We start from the raw sequence: 17500 nt of genomic DNA on the forward strand, positions 1-17500 counted from the left end.
ACGCTCCCCTAACCGCGATCTCGCACCGTGTTTCGTGTGGCGAATTCAAAAGCCGGCCGGCGCTGCTGCAACCATTACGGTCGGTACGCATACGCCGCGGAGGGCGGGACGGTCATCGGAGCGTGCGGTTCCTCCATCGAGTACTGCGCACCTCGGCCGTCGCATCGCCGTGCCATGACCGGCCGCGCGTCAACGCGAACCGGTGCCAGCGAGATCCCTCGCCTGCAAGAACCGACCGGCAGCCTCCGTCACCCGAGGACGCGGAAGCGCTTGCCGCGGACGGCGGGACGGTATGCACTGGTGCACAGCGGACCCGTCACATCGCCAGTTCCTTGACCGACCGCCGACGCTTGTGCCGTTCCTCTCGTACTTGGCAGTCGCCGCGCGATTGTCGGGTCTCGTTCTTGCACGCTCGAACGGTCGGGAGGGCACTCGGCTGGCGTTTCGGGAACGCGCAGCCTCGCCTTCTACCGACGTAACCACGACTCGCCGTTCGCGCTCCGCCGCTCCTGTTTACAGTACTAGGCGGTCCCGCAGCGGTCGGGTCGCGCATTTCGAGCGCTTCGAGCCACGGTGCAGTGGCGGGTCGAAAGCCGACCTATGAGTGCGTTGCGCCGTTTGTACCCGCGTCCGCCACCTGGCCGACCGTCCAAGGTCGCGGTGTTGGCGTCCGCTGGGCGCAACAATTTGTCACGGGGTGCCGCTCCACATTCAGGCAGCCCCGTGGGGAAAAGCCGACCCCGCGTCCAAACGGGGTCAGCGGCAGAAAGTGTCGGGCGCAGACGCAGCTGAGGCGCTCACCCTTCACAATCCGTTAATGATCCTTCCGCAGGTTCACCTACGGAAACCTTGTTACGACTTTTACTTCCTCTAAATGATCAAGTTTGGTCATCTTTCCAACAGACCGGCGCAACCGAAAGGCCGCGCCGGACATCGGTCCGAAGACCTCACTAAATCATTCAATCGGTAGTAGCGACGGGCGGTGTGTACAAAGGGCAGGGACGTAATCAACGCGAGCTTATGACTCGCGCTTACTGGGAATTCCTCGTTCAAGGGGAACAATTGCAAGCCCCTATCCCAATCACGAAAGAAGTTCCACGGGTTACCCAGTCTTTTCAGACAGGGATAAAGACACGCTGCTTCCTTCAGTGTAGCGCGCGTGCGGCCCCGGACATCTAAGGGCATCACAGACCTGTTATTGCTCTGTTTCGTGCGGCTAGGAGCCGCTTGTCCCTCTAAGAAGGTTGTAAGGTGCTGGGAACCCCGCACCTATTTAATAGGCTAGAGTCTCGTTCGTTATCGGAATTAACCAGACAAATCGCTCCACCAACTAAGAACGGCCATGCACCACCATCCACCGAATCAAGAAAGAGCTCTCAATCTGTCAATCCTCCCAGTGTCCGGGCCGGGTAAGTTTTCCCGTGTTGAGTCAAATTAAGCCGCAGGCTCCACTCCTGGTGGTGCCCTTCCGTCAATTCCTTTAAGTTTCAGCTTTGCAACCATACTTCCCCCGGAACCCAAATACTTTGGTTTCCCGGAAGCTGCCCGCCGAGTCATTTGAGTAACTCAGGCGGATCGCTGGTTGGCATCGTTTATGGTCAGAACTAGGGCGGTATCTGATCGCCTTCGAACCTCTGACTTTCGTTCTTGATCAATGAAAACATTCTTGGCAAATGCTTTCGCAGTAGTTCGTCTTGCGACGGTCCAAGAATTTCACCTCTAGCGCCGCAATACGAATGCCCCCGTCCGTCCCTCTTAATCATTACCTCGTATTCCAAAAACCAACAGAACAGAAACGAGGTCTTGTTCTATTATTCCATGCAAGTTTATTCAGGCGACTCGCCTGCGTTGAGCACTCTAATTTTTTCAAAGTAAAAGCACCGGCCATCTCGAGGCACACAATGAAGTGCACCAAGAAAGAACCGGCATGATGTTCAGTCCGAGCCGTCGCATCGGGTAGATGCACTACTCGTCTGGAACTGAGATCCAACTACGAGCTTTTTAACCGCAGCAGCTTTAGTATACGCTATTGGAGCTGGAATTACCGCGGCTGCTGGCACCAGACTTGCCCTCCAATTGATCCTCGTTAAAGGATTTAGAGTGTACTCATTTCAATTACGGGGCCTCAAAAGAGTCCCGTATTGTTATTTTTCGTCACTACCTCCCCGTGCCGGGAGTGGGTAATTTGCGCGCCTGCTGCCTTCCTTGGATGTGGTAGCCGTTTCTCAGGCTCCCTCTCCGGAATCGAACCCTGATTCTCCGTTACCCGTAACAACCATGGTAAGCAAGTAACCTACCATCGAAAGTTGATAAGGCAGACACTTGAAAGAAACGTCGCCGGCTCGTGGCCATGCGATCAGCACAAAGTTATCCAGAGTCACCACACAATACGGGCCGAAACCCGATCGATCTTGGTCTAATAAAAGCACCCGTTACCCAAAGGGCTCCAGGCTCACTGCATGTATTAGCTCTAGAATTGCCACAGTTATCCAAGTAGGAAGAAACGATCTAAGGAACCATAACTGATTTAATGAGCCATTCGCGGTTTCGCCTTATTTCGGCATGTACTTAGACATGCATGGCTTAATCTTTGAGACAAGCATATGATTACTGGCAGGATCAACCAGGTAATCGTTCGACTGCGCGTCCGTCCTCGCCCTCGGCGGGCCGGACGCAGTCTGTGTGCGGCGGAGGCCACCTTCAGGCGCCCCAACACGCTTATTTTGCACTCCGAGATGACGGCGTTCGAGCTCGCTACGGCACAACCTTCCCGAAAGACGAGTGGGAGCCGTGCGGCAAGAAGCACGTTCATGCTCGCTCTTTTTCGTTGCATCGACTCGGTCGCGCCGTGCGGGTTGCCCAAGCCCGCTGCACTGTCGGTGGACCGGCCGGAACTAGCAACGGAGCCGAGACTGCAAAGCCGCCAGACGACGGGTCACGCCCGCGTCTTCGGCGCTTTCGCATCTGAATCGCCCGAGGACGACACGGAACACACCTCGATATCGTGGTAAAACGGCACCGTCCGACAACCAGCCCCTAACGCATCAAGCGGATGAGGCTGCAGACGACTGCCGTGGATTCCCCTGGAGCAGACCCGAGGACACGCTTGACGAGGCCGAAGCCCGCCGCATATCAGACACCCGGTCGCTTTCGCGTACGCCGCTCACGAGAACCCCCACATAATAGCAGCGATAAGTACCCAGACCTCCTTGGGCCCTAATACGAGCGTACTCGAGAAAATTTCACCGCGGGTGTGCCCCGAAACGTGTGGCATGTTGAGCGTGCCACAAGTCTACGTCGCTCTCAAACCCGCCGAGGTCGTAGAATTTGCGACCCTACTCACGAAATTCCCACCGAGGATACGGCCGCAAACGTACCGCACCTTGGGTAGGCCACGAGTTTGTGCAACACTACGCTGACGGCACAGCACCGAGGTCGTGCGCGCACGCACGGGAAAATTCCGCCGCGGTTTCTGCCGAAAACGTGAGGCACCACGACTCTCCGCAAGTTCGCGTCGACTGCGAAAGACCGAAGTCGTGAACGACGTGTCCGCTACTCGCCGCCGACACGCTGGACACCAAACGTACAACGACTCGACGGCGTCGTAGAGGCCCACGACGCGGTTTTCCTTAACGACGTCTCGGCGTGGCACCGACAGGTTAGAACGGCCGACCAACGTTCCCTGTCCGCCGTTCGGCTCAGTCGAAGGGCTCGGCGACTTCGGCAACGCTGCGAAGCCGCACGGTGACGCACGCCATGTCCCCATTTTTTTTTTTCTTTCTGCGTCTGCCGGGGTGCCCCTATAATAGCAGCGATAAGCACCCAGACCGCCGTGGGTCGCTCGCCCCGGCTGACGTGGTTTTTCGTACTCCTGCGGCGGTCGCCGTCAAGCACGTCCAAATACGCTACTTTCGTGGGCGCATTCACGCTCTTTCGCTTCGCCGGAGTGCCAGCACTCACTCTGCCAAAAACGGCGAACATCCGAGCGGCGGTTCCCACTTTTGCGTCGGCGTCGCAAACCCCGCCCCGGCAGACGAGGTTTGCCGTACTCGTGCGACGGTGGCCGGCGGGCACGTCGAAAGACGCCGATATCGTGCGCGAATTGGCGCACCTTGGCTTCACCGGAGTGCCGCCACTGACTCCTCCAAAAACGGCGAAGATCCGAGCGGCGCTTCCCACTTTCGCATCGGCGTCCCGAACTCCGCCCCGGCTGACGCGGTTTACCGTACTCGTGCGACGGTCGCCGGCGAGCACGTGGAAAGACGCCGATATCGTGCCCGAATCGGCTCCGTTCGGCTTCGCCGGAGTGCCAGCACTGGCTCGGCGAAAGACGACGAACATCCGAGCGACGGTTCTCACTATTGCGTACGCGTCGCAAACCCCGCCCCGGCAGACGCACTTTGCCGTACTCGTGCGACGGTCGCCGGCGAGCACGTAGAAAGACGCCGATATCGTGCCGGAATCGGCCCCGTTTGGCTTCGCCGGAGTGCCAGCACTCACTCGGCCACAAACGGCGAACATCCGAGCGGCGGTTCCCACTTAGCCGTCGGCGTCCCGAACTCCGCCCCGGCAGACGCGGTTGCCGAGCTCGTGCGACTAGCGACCGCGAAGCCGTCTCGCGACGCCGCTTTCGTGCGCGGCTCCCACTGCGACCTGGGTCACCCGAGGTCGACGAGCAAAAAAGAATGTCGAAAAAAATTTTTTTTTTTTTTGCGTCTGCCGGGGTGCCCCTATAATAGCAGCGATAAGCACCCAGACCGCCATGGGTCGCTCGCCCCGGCTGACGTGGTTTTTCGTTTTCCTGCGGTGGTCGTCGTCAAGCACGTCCAAACACGCCACTTTCGTGGGCGCATTCGCGCTCTTTCGCTTCGCCGGAGTGCCAGCACTCACTCTGCCAAAAACGGCGAACATCCGAGCGGCGGTTCCCACTTTTGCGTCGGCGTCGCAAACCCCGCCCCGGCAGACGAGGTTTGCCGTACTCGTGCGACGGTGGCCGGCGGGCACGTCGAAAGACGCCGATATCGTGCGCGAATTGGCGCACCTTGGCTTCACCGGAGTGCCGCCACTGACTCCTCCAAAAACGGCGAAGATCCGAGCGGCGCTTCCCACTTTCGCATCGGCGTCCCGAACTCCGCCCCGGCTGACGCGGTTTACCGTACTCGTGCGACGGTCGCCGGCGAGCACGTGGAAAGACGCCGATATCGTGCCCGAATCGGCTCCGTTCGGCTTCGCCGGATTGCCAGCACTGGCTCGGCGAAAGACGACGAACATCCGAGCGACGGTTCTCACTATTGCGTACGCGTCGCAAACCCCGCCCCGGCAGACGCACTTTGCCGTACTCGTGCGACGGTCGCCGGCGAGCACGTAGAAAGACGCCGATATCGTGCCGGAATCGGCCCCGTTTGGCTTCGCCGGAGTGCCAGCACTCACTCGGCCACAAACGGCGAACATCCGAGCGGCGGTTCCCACTTAGCCGTCGGCGTCCCGAACTCCGCCCCGGCAGACGCGGTTGCCGAGCTCGTGCGACTAGCGACCGCGAAGCCGTCTCGCGACGCCGCTTTCGTGCGCGGCTCCCACTGCGACCTGGGTCACCCGAGGTCGACGAGCAAAAAAGAATGTCGAAAAAAATTTTTTTTTTTTTTTTTGCGTCTGCCGGGGTGCCCCTATAATAGCAGCGATAAGCACCCAGACCGCCATGGGTCGCTCGCCCCGGCTGACGTGGTTTTTCGTTTTCCTGCGGTGGTCGTCGTCAAGCACGTCCAAACACGCCACTTTCGTGGGCGCATTCGCGCTCTTTCGCTTCGCCGGAGTGCCAGCACTCACTCTGCCAAAAACGGCGAACATCCTAGTGGCGGTTCCCACTTTTGCGTCGGCGTCGCCAACCCCGCCCCGGCATACGCGGTTTGCCGTACTCGTGCGGCGGTGGCCGGCGGGCACGTCGAAAGACACCGATATCGTGCGCGAGTCGATGCTTCTTGGTCTCGCAGGAGGGCCGCCACTCACTCCTGCAAAAACGGCGAAGATCCGAGCGGCGCTTCCCACTTTTTCGTCGGCGTCGCAAACCTCGCCCCGGCAGACGCGCTTTGCCGTACTCGTGCGACGGTCGCCGGCGAGCACGTCGAAATACGCCGATATCGTGCCCGAATCGGCCCCGTTTCGCTTCGCCGGAGTGCCAGCACTCGCTCGGCCAAAGACGACGAACATCCGAGCGACGGTTCCCACTATTGCGTACGCGTCGCGAACCCCGCCCCGGCAGACGCGGTTTGCCGTACTCGTGCGGCGGTGGCCGGCGGGCACGTCGAAAGACGCCGATATCGTGCACGAATTGGCGCTCCTTGGCTTCACCGGAGTGCCAGCACTCACTCGGCCAAAAACGGCGAACATCCGAGCAGCGGTACCCACTTAGCCGTCGGCATCCCGAACTCCGCGCCGGCTGACGCGGTTGCCGAGCTCGTGCGACTAGCGACCGCGAACGCGTCTCGCGACGCCGCTTTCGTGCGCGGCTCCCATTGCGACCTGGGTTACCCGAGCTCGACCAGCAAAAAAGAAGGTCGAAAATTTTTTTTTTTTTTTCTGCGTCTGCCGGGGTGCCCCTATAATAGCAGCGATAAGCACCCAGACCGCCGTGTGTCGCTCGCCCCGGCTGACGTGGTTTTTCGTACTCCTGCAGCGGTCGCCGTCACGCACGTCCAAATACGCCACTTTCGTGGGCGCATTCGCGCTCTTTCGCGTCGCCGGAGTGCCAGCACTCACTCTGCCAAAAACGGCCAACATCCGAGCGGCGGTTCCCACTTTTGCGTCGGCGTCGTAAACCCCGCCCCGGCAGACGCGGTTTGCCCTACTCGTGCGACGGTCGCCGGCGAGCGCGTCGAAAGACGCCGATATCGTGCGCTAATTGGCGCTCCCTGGCTTCTCCGGAGTGCCGCCACTCACTCCTCCAAAAACGGCGAAGATCCGAGCGGCGTTCTCCACTTTCGCATCGGCGTCCCGAACTCCGCCCGGGCTGACGCGGTTTACCGTACTCGTGCGACGGTCGCCGGCGGGCACGTCGAAAGACGCCGATATCGTGCCGTAATCGGCCCCGTTTGGCTTCGCCCGTGTGCCAGCACTCACTCGGCCAAAAACGGCGAACATCCGAGCAGCGTTTCCCACTTTCGCATCGGCGTCCCGAAGCCCGCCCCGGCAGACGCGGTTTGCCCTACTCGAGCGACGGTCGCCGGCGATCACGTCGAAAGGCGCCGAATTCGTGCACGAATCGATGCTTCTTGGTCTCGCAGGAGGGCCGCCACTCACTCCTGCAAAAACGGCGAAGATCCGAGTTGCGCTTCCCACTTTTTCGTCGGCGTCCCGAACTACGCCCCGGCTGACGCGGTTTACCGTACTCGTGCGACGGTCGCCGGCGGGCACTTCAAAATACGCCGATTTCGTGGGCGCATTCACGCTGTTTCGCTTCCCCGGAGTGCCAACACTCACTCTGCCGAAAGCGGCGATCATCCGAGCGGCGGTTCCCACTTTTGCGTCGGCTTCGCAAACGGCGCCCCGGCAGACGCGCTCGTGCGACGTACTCGTGCGACGGTCGCCGGCGAGCACGTCGAAAGACGCCGATATCGTGCTCGAATCGACCCCGTTTCGCTTCGCCGGAGTGCTGCCAGTCACGGCGCAGAAAACGGCGAACAAGTGTTTTTTTTTTTTTTTTTCCTAGAATTTGTGTTATAGAAGGCACATTTGATATCGGACGATAATTTTCAACTTTATCACGCGCACCGATTTTCGTGTAGAGGTTTGCAAGTTTATGGGAATTTCTCCACTTGGAATAATGCGATTTAGTAGTACTACGAGAACTTCATGGATGTACTCAAGGGTACGGGGCAAGTCAGTTACGTCAACACCTGCAGATTTTTTACACTTCAAACTGAAAATTGTTGGTTGTGAGTCCTCGTGTGATATTAAAGGCCGATTCGCTAACACATAGAACAAAGAAAGAAAGGAAGAAAAAACGCCCGCGCTCGCTCAAGAAACCTGGGTTCGCAACAAGTGGCAACAACAAGCAACCGAGCGAGTGCGCCAAAACCCGTGGCGGCCGAACAAACGCGAAGTCCCAACCGCGTCAGCCGGGGCGGCACGGGACAGGAAAAATCACTTCAGCCGGGGCGGCGGGGCACCGAATAAACCTCGTCACCTCGTCGCAGGATAAAAGAGGAAACAAAAAGTCTAAACAGCGTCTGCTGGAGCGAATGCGTAATAAAACAACAACAACAACAAAAAAAAAAAACACCCGCGCTCAAGAAGTCTGCAATCACCACAAAAGGCGACTGTGACCGAGCAGCGTCAGCCGGGGCCGTGCGGAAACGGAAAAACCGCGACTACCGGGGCGTCGAGGCACCGAAAAATCCACTTCAGCCGCGGCGAAAAAAAAAAACAAAAAGAAAGACGGAGGGGGGGGGGGGGAACCACGTCTGCCGGGGCGAAGGAAAAAAAAAAACGCGTCTGCCGGGGCGAGCCCGGGTGCGGCACCACCGGGAAAACTGTGGCAAACAGACATGGCGATCGAGTGAGTGGGCCGCCAGCCAGGCTCAGCCAAAAAGTGCAAAGTCCGAACTGCGTCAGCCGGGGCGGCAAAAACCACGTCAGCCGGGGCGGCGCAAAAAACCGCGTCTGCCGGGGCGGCACGAAACCGCGTCAGCCGGGGCGGCGCGAAAACTGCGTCAGCCGGGGCGAAAGAAAAAAAAAAAAAAACGCGTCTGCCGGGGCGAGCCCGGGTGCGGCACCACCGGGAAAACTGTGGCAAACAGACATGGCGATCGAGTGAGTGGGCCGCCAGCCAGGCACAGCCGAAAAGTGCAAAGTCCGAACCGTGTCAGCCGGGGCGGCAAAAAACCGCGTCAGCCGGGGCGGCGCAAAAAACCGCGTCTGCCGGGGCGGCACGAAACCGCGTCTGCCGGGGCGGCGCGAAAACTGCGTCAGCCGGGGCGAGCCCGGGTGCGGCACCACCGGGAAAACTGTGGCAAACAGACATGGCGATCGAGTGAGTGGGCCGCCAGCCAGGCTCAGCCAAAAAGTGCCAAGTCCGAACTGCGTCAGCCGGGGCGGCAAAAAACCGCGTCAGCCGGGGCGGCGCAAAAAACCGCGTCTGCCGGGGCGGCGCGAAAACCGCGTCTGCCGGGGCGGCGCGAAAACTGCGTCAGCCGGGGCGAAAGAAAAAAAAAAACGCGTCTGCCGGGGCGAGCACGGGTGCGGCACCACCGGGAAAACTGTGGCAAACAGACATGGCGATCGAGTGAGTGGGCCGCCAGCAAGGCTCAGCCAAAAAGTGCTAAGTCCGAACTGCGTCAGCTGGGGCGGCAAAAAACCGCGTCTGCCGGGGCGGCACGAAACCGCGTCAGCCGGGGCGGCGCGAAAACCGCGTCTGCCGGGGCGGCACGAAACCGCGTCAGCCGGGGCGGCGCGAAAACTGCGTCAGCCGGGGCGAGCCCGGGTGCGGCACCACCGGGAAAACTGTGGCAAACAGACATGGCGATCGAGTGAGTGGGCCGCCAGCCAGGCACAGCCGAAAAGTGCTAAGTCCGAACTGCGTCAGCCGGGGCGGCAAAAACCGCGTCAGCCGGGGCGGCGCGAAAACCGCGTCTGCCGGGGCGGCACGAAACCGCGTCAGCCGGGGCGGCGCGAAAACTGCGTCAGCCGGGGCGAGCCCGGGTGCGGCACCACCGGGAAAACTGTGGCTAACAGACATGGCGATCGAGTGAGTGGGCCACCAGCCAGGCTCAGCCAAAAAGTGCTAAGTCCGAACTGCGTCAGCCGGGGCGGCAAAAACCGCGTCAGCCGGGGCGGCGCAAAAAACCGCGTCTGCCGGGGCGGCACGAAACCGCGTCAGCCGGGGCGGCGCGAAAACTGCGTCAGCCGGGGCGAAAGAAAAAAAAAAAACGCGTCTGCCGGGGCGAGCCCGGGTGCGGCACCACCGGGAAAACTGTGGCAAACAGACATGGCGATCGAGTGAGTGGGCCGCCAGCCAGGCACAGCCGAAAAGTGCCAAGTCCGAACTGCGTCAGCCGGGGCGGCAAAAAACCGCGTCAGCCGGGGCGGCGCAAAAAACCGCGTCTGCCGGGGCGGCACGAAACCGCGTCAGCCGGGGCGGCGCGAAAACTGCGTCAGCCGGGGCGAGCCCGGGTGCGGCACCACCGGGAAAACTGTGGCAAACAGACATGGCGATCGAGTGAGTGGGCCGCCAGCCAGGCTCAGCCAAAAAGTGCCAAGTCCGAACTGCGTCAGCCGGGGCGGCGCAAAAAACCGCGTCTGCCGGGGCGGCGCGAAAACCGCGTCTGCCGGGGCGGCGCGAAAACTGCGTCAGCCGGGGCGAAAGAAAAAAAAAACGCGTCTGCCGGGGCGGCAAAAAACCGCGTCTGCCGGGGCGGCACGAAACCGCGTCAGCCGGGGCGGCGCGAAAACCGCGTCTGCCGGGGCGGCACGAAACCGCGTCAGCCGGGGCGAGCCCGGGTGCGGCACCACCGGGAAAACTGTGGCAAACAGACATGGCGATCGAGTGAGTGGGCCGCCAGCCAGGCACAGCCGAAAAGTGCTAAGTCCGAACTGCGTCAGCCGGGGCGGCAAAAACCGCGTCAGCCGGGGCGGCGCAAAAACCGCGTCTGCCGGGGCGAATGCAAAAAAAACAAAGAAAAAAGCCCGCGCTTAATCAAAAGAAAACAAAGAAAAAAGCTTGCGCTTAATCAAAAGAAAACAAACAAAAAAAGTTCGCGCTTAAGCCTGGCGGTGGAACCACCGGGGCAAACAGACCTGGCGATCGAGTGAGTGGGCCGCCAGCCGGGGTGAGCCAAAAAGTGCAAAGTCGGAACCGCGTCAGCCGGGGCGGCGCGAAAACCGCGTCAGCCGGGGCGGCGCAAAAACTGCGTCAGCCGGGGCGGCACGGAAAAACGAAAACCGCGTCAGCCGGGGCGGCACGGAAAAACGAAAACCACGTCAGCCGGGGCGACATCAAAATGAGGAAAAAAAAAAAAAACTGCCTTAGGACACCTGCGTACACTTTCATGCGTTTGGGCATATCTCTCTGTAACACGCGCGCCCCTCGTTACGCGCGGCACTCTGTTTTCTCCGACACCCATATTTCGGCGGCATGTGGCAAGACGCCGATATCGTGCGCGAATTGGCGCACCTTGGCTTCACCGGAGTGCCGCCACTGACTCCTCCAAAAACGGCGAAGATCCGAGCGGCGCTTCCCACTTTCGCATCGGCGTCCCGAACTCCGCCCCGGCTGACGCGGTTTACCGTACTCGTGCGACGGTCGCCGGCGAGCACGTGGAAAGACGCCGATATCGTGCCCGAATCGGCTCCGTTCGGCTTCGCCGGAGTGCCAGCACTGGCTCGGCGAAAGACGACGAACATCCGAGCGACGGTTCTCACTATTGCGTACGCGTCGCAAACCCCGCCCCGGCAGACGCACTTTGCCGTACTCGTGCGACGGTCGCCGGCGAGCACGTAGAAAGACGCCGATATCGTGCCGGAATCGGCCCCGTTTGGCTTCGCCGGAGTGCCAGCACTCACTCGGCCACAAACGGCGAACATCCGAGCGGCGGTTCCCACTTAGCCGTCGGCGTCCCGAACTCCGCCCCGGCAGACGCGGTTGCCGAGCTCGTGCGACTAGCGACCGCGAAGCCGTCTCGCGACGCCGCTTTCGTGCGCGGCTCCCACTGCGACCTGGGTCACCCGAGGTCGACGAGCAAAAAAGAATGTCGAAAAAAATTTTTTTTTTTTTTGCGTCTGCCGGGGTGCCCCTATAATAGCAGCGATAAGCACCCAGACCGCCATGGGTCGCTCGCCCCGGCTGACGTGGTTTTTCGTTTTCCTGCGGTGGTCGTCGTCAAGCACGTCCAAACACGCCACTTTCGTGGGCGCATTCGCGCTCTTTCGCTTCGCCGGAGTGCCAGCACTCACTCTGCCAAAAACGGCGAACATCCGAGCGGCGGTTCCCACTTTTGCGTCGGCGTCGCAAACCCCGCCCCGGCAGACGAGGTTTGCCGTACTCGTGCGACGGTGGCCGGCGGGCACGTCGAAAGACGCCGATATCGTGCGCGAATTGGCGCACCTTGGCTTCACCGGAGTGCCGCCACTGACTCCTCCAAAAACGGCGAAGATCCGAGCGGCGCTTCCCACTTTCGCATCGGCGTCCCGAACTCCGCCCCGGCTGACGCGGTTTACCGTACTCGTGCGACGGTCGCCGGCGAGCACGTGGAAAGACGCCGATATCGTGCCCGAATCGGCTCCGTTCGGCTTCGCCGGATTGCCAGCACTGGCTCGGCGAAAGACGACGAACATCCGAGCGACGGTTCTCACTATTGCGTACGCGTCGCAAACCCCGCCCCGGCAGACGCACTTTGCCGTACTCGTGCGACGGTCGCCGGCGAGCACGTAGAAAGACGCCGATATCGTGCCGGAATCGGCCCCGTTTGGCTTCGCCGGAGTGCCAGCACTCACTCGGCCACAAACGGCGAACATCCGAGCGGCGGTTCCCACTTAGCCGTCGGCGTCCCGAACTCCGCCCCGGCAGACGCGGTTGCCGAGCTCGTGCGACTAGCGACCGCGAAGCCGTCTCGCGACGCCGCTTTCGTGCGCGGCTCCCACTGCGACCTGGGTCACCCGAGGTCGACGAGCAAAAAAGAATGTCGAAAAAAATTTTTTTTTTTTTTTTTGCGTCTGCCGGGGTGCCCCTATAATAGCAGCGATAAGCACCCAGACCGCCATGGGTCGCTCGCCCCGGCTGACGTGGTTTTTCGTTTTCCTGCGGTGGTCGTCGTCAAGCACGTCCAAACACGCCACTTTCGTGGGCGCATTCGCGCTCTTTCGCTTCGCCGGAGTGCCAGCACTCACTCTGCCAAAAACGGCGAACATCCTAGTGGCGGTTCCCACTTTTGCGTCGGCGTCGCCAACCCCGCCCCGGCATACGCGGTTTGCCGTACTCGTGCGGCGGTGGCCGGCGGGCACGTCGAAAGACACCGATATCGTGCGCGAGTCGATGCTTCTTGGTCTCGCAGGAGGGCCGCCACTCACTCCTGCAAAAACGGCGAAGATCCGAGCGGCGCTTCCCACTTTTTCGTCGGCGTCGCAAACCTCGCCCCGGCAGACGCGCTTTGCCGTACTCGTGCGACGGTCGCCGGCGAGCACGTCGAAATACGCCGATATCGTGCCCGAATCGGCCCCGTTTCGCTTCGCCGGAGTGCCAGCACTCGCTCGGCCAAAGACGACGAACATCCGAGCGACGGTTCCCACTATTGCGTACGCGTCGCGAACCCCGCCCCGGCAGACGCGGTTTGCCGTACTCGTGCGGCGGTGGCCGGCGGGCACGTCGAAAGACGCCGATATCGTGCACGAATTGGCGCTCCTTGGCTTCACCGGAGTGCCAGCACTCACTCGGCCAAAAACGGCGAACATCCGAGCAGCGGTACCCACTTAGCCGTCGGCATCCCGAACTCCGCGCCGGCTGACGCGGTTGCCGAGCTCGTGCGACTAGCGACCGCGAACGCGTCTCGCGACGCCGCTTTCGTGCGCGGCTCCCATTGCGACCTGGGTTACCCGAGCTCGACCAGCAAAAAAGAAGGTCGAAAATTTTTTTTTTTTTTTCTGCGTCTGCCGGGGTGCCCCTATAATAGCAGCGATAAGCACCCAGACCGCCGTGTGTCGCTCGCCCCGGCTGACGTGGTTTTTCGTACTCCTGCAGCGGTCGCCGTCACGCACGTCCAAATACGCCACTTTCGTGGGCGCATTCGCGCTCTTTCGCGTCGCCGGAGTGCCAGCACTCACTCTGCCAAAAACGGCCAACATCCGAGCGGCGGTTCCCACTTTTGCGTCGGCGTCGTAAACCCCGCCCCGGCAGACGCGGTTTGCCCTACTCGTGCGACGGTCGCCGGCGAGCGCGTCGAAAGACGCCGATATCGTGCGCTAATTGGCGCTCCCTGGCTTCTCCGGAGTGCCGCCACTCACTCCTCCAAAAACGGCGAAGATCCGAGCGGCGTTCTCCACTTTCGCATCGGCGTCCCGAACTCCGCCCGGGCTGACGCGGTTTACCGTACTCGTGCGACGGTCGCCGGCGGGCACGTCGAAAGACGCCGATATCGTGCCGTAATCGGCCCCGTTTGGCTTCGCCCGTGTGCCAGCACTCACTCGGCCAAAAACGGCGAACATCCGAGCAGCGTTTCCCACTTTCGCATCGGCGTCCCGAAGCCCGCCCCGGCAGACGCGGTTTGCCCTACTCGAGCGACGGTCGCCGGCGATCACGTCGAAAGGCGCCGAATTCGTGCACGAATCGATGCTTCTTGGTCTCGCAGGAGGGCCGCCACTCACTCCTGCAAAAACGGCGAAGATCCGAGTTGCGCTTCCCACTTTTTCGTCGGCGTCCCGAACTACGCCCCGGCTGACGCGGTTTACCGTACTCGTGCGACGGTCGCCGGCGGGCACTTCAAAATACGCCGATTTCGTGGGCGCATTCACGCTGTTTCGCTTCCCCGGAGTGCCAACACTCACTCTGCCGAAAGCGGCGATCATCCGAGCGGCGGTTCCCACTTTTGCGTCGGCTTCGCAAACGGCGCCCCGGCAGACGCGCTCGTGCGACGTACTCGTGCGACGGTCGCCGGCGAGCACGTCGAAAGACGCCGATATCGTGCTCGAATCGACCCCGTTTCGCTTCGCCGGAGTGCTGCCAGTCACGGCGCAGAAAACGGCGAACAAGTGTTTTTTTTTTTTTTTTCCTAGAATTTGTGTTATAGAAGGCACATTTGATATCGGACGATAATTTTCAACTTTATCACGCGCACCGATTTTCGTGTAGAGGTTTGCAAGTTTATGGGAATTTCTCCACTTGGAATAATGCGATTTAGTAGTACTACGAGAACTTCATGGATGTACTCAAGGGTACGGGGCAAGTCAGTTACGTCAACACCTGCAGATTTTTTACACTTCAAACTGAAAATTGTTGGTTGTGAGTCCTCGTGTGATATTAAAGGCCGATTCGCTAACACATAGAACAAAGAAAGAAAGGAAGAAAAAACGCCCGCGCTCGCTCAAGAAACCTGGGTTCGCAACAAGTGGCAACAACAAGCAACCGAGCGAGTGCGCCAAAACCCGTGGCGGCCGAACAAACGCGAAGTCCCAACCGCGTCAGCCGGGGCGGCACGGGACAGGAAAAATCACTTCAGCCGGGGCGGCGGGGCACCGAATAAACCTCGTCACCTCGTCGCAGGATAAAAGAGGAAACAAAAAGTCTAAACAGCGTCTGCTGGAGCGAATGCGTAATAAAACAACAACAACAACAAAAAAAAAAAACACCCGCGCTCAAGAAGTCTGCAATCACCACAAAAGGCGACTGTGACCGAGCAGCGTCAGCCGGGGCCGTGCGGAAACGGAAAAACCGCGACTACCGGGGCGTCGAGGCACCGAAAAATCCACTTCAGCCGCGGCGAAAAAAAAAAACAAAAAGAAAGACGGAGGGGGGGGGGGGAACCACGTCTGCCGGGGCGAAGGAAAAAAAAAAACGCGTCTGCCGGGGCGAGCCCGGGTGCGGCACCACCGGGAAAACTGTGGCAAACAGACATGGCGATCGAGTGAGTGGGCCGCCAGCCAGGCTCAGCCAAAAAGTGCAAAGTCCGAACTGCGTCAGCCGGGGCGGCAAAAACCACGTCAGCCGGGGCGGCGCAAAAAACCGCGTCTGCCGGGGCGGCACGAAACCGCGTCAGCCGGGGCGGCGCGAAAACTGCGTCAGCCGGGGCGAAAGAAAAAAAAAAAAAAACGCGTCTGCCGGGGCGAGCCCGGGTGCGGCACCACCGGGAAAACTGTGGCAAACAGACATGGCGATCGAGTGAGTGGGCCGCCAGCCAGGCACAGCCGAAAAGTGCAAAGTCCGAACCGTGTCAGCCGGGGCGGCAAAAAACCGCGTCAGCCGGGGCGGCGCAAAAAACCGCGTCTGCCGGGGCGGCACGAAACCGCGTCTGCCGGGGCGGCGCGAAAACTGCGTCAGCCGGGGCGAGCCCGGGTGCGGCACCACCGGGAAAACTGTGGCAAACAGACATGGCGATCGAGTGAGTGGGCCGCCAGCCAGGCTCAGCCAAAAAGTGCCAAGTCCGAACTGCGTCAGCCGGGGCGGCAAAAAACCGCGTCAGCCGGGGCGGCGCAAAAAACCGCGTCTGCCGGGGCGGCGCGAAAACCGCGTCTGCCGGGGCGGCGCGAAAACTGCGTCAGCCGGGGCGAAAGAAAAAAAAAAACGCGTCTGCCGGGGCGAGCCCGGGTGCGGCACCACCGGGAAAACTGTGGCAAACAGACATGGCGATCGAGTGAGTGGGCCGCCAGCAAGGCTCAGCCAAAAAGTGCTAAGTCCGAACTGCGTCAGCTGGGGCGGCAAAAAACCGCGTCTGCCGGGGCGGCACGAAACCGCGTCAGCCGGGGCGGCGCGAAAACCGCGTCTGCCGGGGCGGCACGAAACCGCGTCAGCCGGGGCGGCGCGAAAACTGCGTCAGCCGGGGCGAGCCCGGGTGCGGCACCACCGGGAAAACTGTGGCAAACAGACATGGCGATCGAGTGAGTGGGCCGCCAGCCAGGCACAGCCGAAAAGTGCTAAGTCCGAACTGCGTCAGCCGGGGCGGCAAAAACCGCGTCAGCCGGGGCGGCGCGAAAACCGCGTCTGCCGGGGCGGCACGAAACCGCGTCAGCCGGGGCGGCGCGAAAACTGCGTCAGCCGGGGCGAGCCCGGGTGCGGCACCACCGGGAAAACTGTGGCTAACAGACATGGCGATCGAGTGAGTGGGCCACCAGCCAGGCTCAGCCAAAAAGTGCTAAGTCCGAACTGCGTCAGCCGGGGCGGCAAAAACCGCGTCAGCCGGGGCGGCGCAAAAAACCGCGTCTGCCGGGGCGGCACGAAACCGCGTCAGCCGGGGCGGCGCGAAAACTGCGTCAGCCGGGGCGAAAGAAAAAAAAAAAACGCGTCTGCCGGGGCGAGCCCGGGTGCGGCACCACCGGGAAAACTGTGGCAAACAGACATGGCGATCGAGTGAGTGGGCCGCCAGCCAGGCACAGCCGAAAAGTGCCAAGTCCGAACTGCGTCAGCCGGGGCGGCAAAAAACCGCGTCAGCCGGGGCGGCGCAAAAAACCGCGTCTGCCGGGGCGGCACGAAACCGCGTCAGCCGGGGCGGCGCGAAAACTGCGTCAGCCGGGGCGAGCCCGGGTGCGGCACCACCGGGAAAACTGTGGCAAACAGACATGGCGATCGAGTGAGTGGGCCGCCAGCCAGGCTCAGCCAAAAAGTGCCAAGTCCGAACTGCGTCAGCCGGGGCGGCGCAAAAAACCGCGTCTGCCGGGGCGGCGCGAAAACCGCGTCTGCCGGGGCGGCGCGAAAACTGCGTCAGCCGGGGCGAAAGAAAAAAAAAACGCGTCTGCCGGGGCGGCAAAAAACCGCGTCTGCCGGGGCGGCACGAAACCGCGTCAGCCGGGGCGGCGCGAAAACCGCGTC

At 61.4% G+C, this 17500-nt stretch overlaps 1 non-coding gene across 1 annotated transcript; it reads right to left on the bottom strand.

Moving 5' to 3' along the window:
- Positions 1 to 815: 815 nt before the first annotated feature.
- On the bottom strand, positions 816 to 2630 carry LOC142794686 (small subunit ribosomal RNA). Its single transcript, XR_012892546.1, has one exon. It is a non-coding gene; the product is annotated as a small subunit ribosomal RNA (ribosomal RNA).
- Positions 2631 to 17500: the final 14870 nt, after the last annotated feature.

The sequence above is a fragment of the Rhipicephalus microplus genome, unplaced genomic scaffold, assembly GCF_043290135.1.
Source record: "Rhipicephalus microplus isolate Deutch F79 unplaced genomic scaffold, USDA_Rmic scaffold_476, whole genome shotgun sequence".
Taxonomy (NCBI): domain Eukaryota; kingdom Metazoa; phylum Arthropoda; class Arachnida; order Ixodida; family Ixodidae; genus Rhipicephalus; species Rhipicephalus microplus.